This window comes from Otolemur garnettii, unplaced genomic scaffold (genome assembly GCF_000181295.1).
Source record: "Otolemur garnettii isolate 467f Iridium unplaced genomic scaffold, OtoGar3 scaffold00119, whole genome shotgun sequence".
NCBI lineage: Eukaryota > Metazoa > Chordata > Mammalia > Primates > Galagidae > Otolemur > Otolemur garnettii.
In genome coordinates, this window is record NW_003852514.1 from 3596501 (window position 1) to 3602500 (window position 6000).

General features: G+C 43.6%; 1 protein-coding gene across 1 annotated transcript in view; it reads right to left on the reverse strand.

The window, feature by feature from the left end:
• GLI3 (GLI family zinc finger 3) overlaps window positions 1-6000 on the reverse strand; it is a 259436-nt gene that overhangs the window by 190074 nt on the left and 63362 nt on the right. The window lies entirely within an intron of this gene.

Here is a 6000-nt window from a genome sequence, read left to right on the forward strand (position 1 = left end):
AGGCACGGCTTCACATATTGCCACTACCAGGCTTGTACAGGAATGCATATTGTAAAATAAAGGAAGGGGTGAGCTTTTTTCTTTGCCAGAATTTGCGACTGCACAGCGACTCCTCATTCACCTCTCTCCAACCAGCTAGCCGCTCAGCTCAATTCACCCCACACAAAGGCGGGAGCCCAGACCTCAATGGACCGAGTGAAACATGTTCAAAACTAGGCTCTCTATTGTGACTGAATTTCTTAACATCTTTTCAAAAAGCGGAGAATGCCTTGAGGCTAAAGGAAGAAACAGGCTAATGGTGAATTGGGAATTCTGAGCAAATTTCAGAGCCCTTTCCTCCTAGCTTTTGAGGTTGAAAGCAAGCTCTTTCCTTTCAAGTTTCAAAGTCCTTTTTCCTCCCGCAGTGTCACAGAAGGATTTGAAAAGAAGGTAATTGTGCTCGCAGTCTCCCTGATCAGAGCTTACGTCCTATTTCTGGTATTTCGGAATACTTCTTGCAATAATAGTGCATATAGCTCAATCCCTTAACCGGCCTGCACTCTGCAATTGCTCATTAAATGAACAATTGCGGGTATAAAATGCCTTTTATGTTCAAGGTCTGGATATAAGATAAGCATTCTAGGACTCTAAATTTGGTTTACTAAGGAAACTCTCCATCATTAAATTACAAAACTGAAGTCAGAATATCAGGCTTTCCCAGAAAAGTGGCACTCAGGTTGCAGTGTGCCAAATGAAGGGCAGAAGGGGGGTGGGAGGGGACAACAAGATGTTAAGGGGGAAATGAAGGCTGGGTACTCAGATTCCTAGCCCAATGGGATTCTAACAAGAAAATCTGCATTTCCATATTTAAGGTCTGAGTTTGCAAAACTTCCTAATTTCTATATTGAATGATACAATAAAATCATCTTCAAATGAGTTTTTAAATACAGGTCCAAGGCTCACTAAATAGGTAGATGACTAGCCCTGGCCCCTTACCAGCAAACACCTCCCCATCCTTAAGAAAAGAAACAGGCCTTTATATCTCCTGCGATCCTCACAACAGCCCAGTGACTGTGGTGGGCAGGACAAGGCATTAGGCCCAGCTGCCAGATCAGAAACAGGTGTCGTGTCCCAGTGAGTAAGTGATGCAAAAAAAAATTCCAACCACACCTTACTGAGTCCACCCAGGCCTGATAAAAGCACAAGAGGTCTATTCCTAGGTAAGTTTTCAAAATATCCGGATAGGTGTCCCAACCCCCATCAGCACCACTAGTAAAAGGAGGGGGGAGGGAAGTAAGTTCATATTTATGCACAGAAATGGTCAAAGCTGAGATACTATCCCATTAAGGGTTTGTTAGCACAAGGCTACTCCTGGGATGCATGACCTGGGGACCCAGGGACAAATGGATGGGGAGACTTTGGCCTATCCTGGAGAGTATCAGCACAGGCCCGACCCTCCTCCCCTCGGGGGCGGAGACCTGTGGGCCTTACTCAGCTCTGAGAATCCACAGCACCATGAGGTCCAACCAGTGGCTTTGTTTCTGGAGTTCTTAATGTGCTTCCAGAAGCTTGGGGCCCTGCTCTCTTGGCCTGAACAAGACACAGAACATAGTTTTCTCCTTTTCTCCCAGGAAATTGTCTCACCATATTTACAAAGGGCATCGTGCTTTTTTTTTTTCTATTATGCATTTGTTGCATCTTGTCAGTTTTTGTTTCTTGGATTATTTACATTTTGATGCTCTATGAATAAAAACCAATGGAACCCAAGTCCTTGCTTCCCAGTTTCAGAATTCTCTGCGTGACTTTGACCAAAGCGAGATGAAAAAGAGAAGAGGCTGAGTATCCTCTTAAACACTGTAGAATTATGTTAGGAAGGGGAAATAGAGTTCCTGCAGTTTTACAAAGCAGAATATTCCCTCCTTCCAGCTAGACTGCACTTCTGCCTGAGCCCTGGGCTGCTCCCTAGAATGTCTAGCTTTGGCTTCCAAAGGGCGTGAGCAAACAATGCCTTCTCTAAGAACATTTCCAATACCCTCAGGGTCAGACATTGCCCTTGTGCAGCTACACATACATTTCCCACTGACAATGACGGATGACAGAAGGAGGGGCCCAGATGGATCAGGGGAGAGCACTCTGCTTTGTCTGCAACCTTCAAACCACACTGCCGGGCCCTGCAACCTGAGAGGCTGCAGCAGGATCTGAAAGCTTGGAGAAATTCAAGTGACAACCCTCCCTCAAAGATTACGGGGTAGTTCTCTCCCTCTGTCTTCTCCTCTCTCCTTACTTTAATCAACTCGGAGGTCCCAGGGTGAAAGGAGAGAAAGTAGAAAATGCCCTCCATCAGAGTCCCGTGAGTACAGGTATCCTAATTGTTTTAACATTTCTACTATTCTTTTTGCCAAAGGATAAAACAGAGTGTAGACTGACGAACATCTCACTGGCCTCCACTAGAAACTCCTTGCTACAAAGAGCAGCAGGTTGGTGCTCAAATCAGGGTAAATTCTCATCTCAATCTTGAGCTGCTCAGCTTACAGAGCTCTCTCTTCAACTTCAAAAAAGGTCCCTGGGATACAAGGGAGTAGGCACAGAGAGCAAGATGAGAATTTAGATCAACTAAAATGCACAGCCTGGAATGACTGTTTCCCCACTGCAGCAGAGAGCTCTGATGGTAGAGCAAGCCACCTCCTGCCTTTTTTAAAAGATAGTAACAATGATGAGCCGATAACACTACCAGCTTGTCTGAGGCCTCACCAAGCATGCTCTGTGGCCTCTAGGGTTTCCATTCATTTTTCTCATACCCTTAATCCTCACAAGTAAAGAGGTCCACAACCCCACCTCTCCCCCAGGAGAATGCTTCTGAACTACTGATGACAAGGACAGCCAAGATTGCTGTGACCTGGATGAACGTGACCCCAAGCACAAATTTAAGTCCAACCACTAATCAAGGGTCCCAATGAACTTTCAAAGTTCCTGATAAAAAGTACCAGCCAAATCCTGCAGGCACCTGGGAAGAGGAGACTCCAAACAAAACAGAACCTTTGGGGGTCCCTGAAGACTCACCTTTAAACAGGAGTTTGCATGAGTTTGCAAAGACCCTTTCTTGAATTTAAGAATCTAAAACGTCAGGAGCTGCTTCTTTTAGCCTGCTATTAGTTGCTAGTGCTGCTTACACAGAGTGAGTTAATTAGTGACATCAAACATAGTACAATAGATTCCCTGGAGGATCAAAAATTTTGCCTTCTGCTTAATAGCACATTTATGCCCATCCATGAGTCACAGTCTCGTGAACATCTAGGTATTGGGGATTTCTTTAATAACTCCGTTTCAGTCTATTATAAGCAAAGAATGAAGAGTCTTTCTTTCTCACTTTGTACCTGCAGACCTGAGCAGTTAAGATTCCATAATGAGATCCACAGCTAACAATTTAACAGAAACAATGACAGGCCTGTTCACAAGGCCACAGCACCCAGGTCGCTGCCACCTGGCTGCATCCTCTGATGGGAATGATCCTATCACTGTGGAGATCTGATCTAGCCCAGGCCCTGTGTGGCCAGAAGACTTAGAGTCTGGTTTTCCTTTAAAGGTCTGAAGGAATAAACTTCTGCATGTGGCAGAGTCTTCCTGTGGCAGTGCTTTGGAGTGGTGGTTCCCAGGTCTGCATCCCCTCCTCCAGCACCCCGCAGCAAAGTCCCATTGTTTTGAACTGCAGAAGTGAACACAAACTTAAGGGGGTTTCAACTCGAGTGTCTATGTTGCGTGTTTCTGTTTTCAGAAGGTCATGTGATGAGAAGGCCTGAACATATATATGGTGGTATTATATTTTAATAAAACCTTACAGATCATGCAAAAATCAGATGTTCCTAGAGAGTACATTTAAATATCAAGACAATATCATTATTGCCCCAAGATGAGCTAGAGGCCATTGAGCCCTATGCCTGCTCACCTGTGCTGAATCAGCATCCAGGCCGAGGCCAGGTGCTGCCTGGGTCAGGTTGCTGTAACCCCGCTCTAGCCCACTCTGACCTCAGCTATGAAATGAATGTACCACATTCTGATTCTTCACAATTTTACCTACGCAGGCTGCTCCTAGTTAGTTAGCCAGAAAACTCTCAGATAATGGCTCAGATACTTTGAGGAAAGAGGGAAGGGCCACAAAATGTAATCTCTCCTGAATGACATCTTCATGGTCACAGCCCAGGCAGGATGCTTTGGTACCCCAGCTTGTAGCTCCAGGCCAACCACACAGGTCAGACCTGGAGCGGAGGCAGCACCAACCTGTCCCAACAGGGACAGGACACAAACCGGACCTTTCTCTTGGCTTTTTTCCAGCTCTCCAGGCACACTCAGAAGTTAATGTCCATGTATTTTTATTTTAAAGAAATACCAACGTAAGTGACTGAAGAAACAAAAGACCACGTTCTACCTTTTAAAACACAAATAATTTTAGGCCACTCATTCTTTCTACCAATATCTTTATTCAAAAGCATGCCAACTAAGATGTCCACGACGTACCAGTTAAGGACAGCTAACATTCCTCATGACATCTTCGTGCTTCAGTAACCTTGATCAGGAAGGCACTGCCAGGATCCTCATTAGCCAGGTAAGAAAACCACACAGCTGGCTCAGAGGCTATCTGAAGCCATGTTTAAATATTTGACTATCAGACCCCCCTACTCAGTGCTAACAAATATTAAGTATATTTGAATTTAAATTTTGGTCAACGTCCTAAGCACAGGTCTGTAAACCTCACCACCCCTCCACTCTGTATTTGAGAAGTGAAGGTAGACAGAGACTACGTGTAAAGGGGTGAACACAGCTGTGTCCCAATAAACCTTTGTTTATGGACAGGAATGTGAATGGCAGGCACGTTCAGGTGTCACACATTTACAAATGAAAGAGCCATTCTTAGCTCTTGGCTATATACAACCAGATTGCTAATGCGAAGGAGCAGATACGGTAACCTTTTTACTGTCTGGAGTGTATTCCATAACTTCATTATTTTTATACCTTAAACATACACAATAAAAATTTTTAAAATAAATTTCAAAGTCTAAAGTTTGTTGTTGTTTTTGTTTTTTTTTTTTTAAACCAGCCACTAGGCTGGCTTCAGCACCACTAGAGGTTAACTACTGTTTTTCAGGCTCCCCTCAAGACACGTACACCCATAAAACAAGTAGGAACCTTCCAATAGAATTGTTAAACCAGTAATATTGAGTATTAGCGGGGAGATAGGCAGACAGTAACTTTCACAGTCTAGTAAAGGTACATATATTTCCATAATAGGCCAGCTGTATGAAGTGAATGCACTTTTAAACCTAACCCTAGATAAAACTTAAGGGAAAAAAATGCAAAGACAATAATTTATATTCAAAGATATTTATCACAGTGTTACTTATAGTAAGGAATATGAGTTAAAACAGCTATCCACTATCTCATAGTGCCATGGAATATGGTGCCATCAACACGGTGTTTTCACAGATGACAATGAAATTAAGACGGTGAGTGCAAACACTCATCATAGAGAACTTTACTGAGTTCCAGATACTGTAAGTCCCTACATTCCTGTGGGGTCAGTCGGATTACAGTCCTAATTATATAGAAAAAAAATGGAGGCATATTTATACAAGAAAACACAGCTAGAAAGTAGCAGAGCCTGGACTAAAATCCACAGTCCACTCATTTACCCACTAGGCTACCGTGTCTATACATTTTTTTTTAAGGATTCAAATTTCTGCAGGGGACATGTGCCTATAATCCTAGCACTCTAGAAAGCTCAGGTGGGTGGATAACTTGAGCTCAGGAGTTCCAGACCAACCTGAGCAATAGTGAGGCCTATCTCTACTAAAAAATAGTGTGTATTGTGGTGGGCACCTGTAGTCCTAGATACTCTGGAGGCTGAGGCAGGAGGAGCTCTTGAGCCCAGGAGTTAGTTTAAGGTTGCTGTGCGCTATTACGCCACAGCATTCTATCTAGGATAACAAAGTGAGTCTCTGTCTTAAAAGGAAAAAAAAAAAAAAAAAA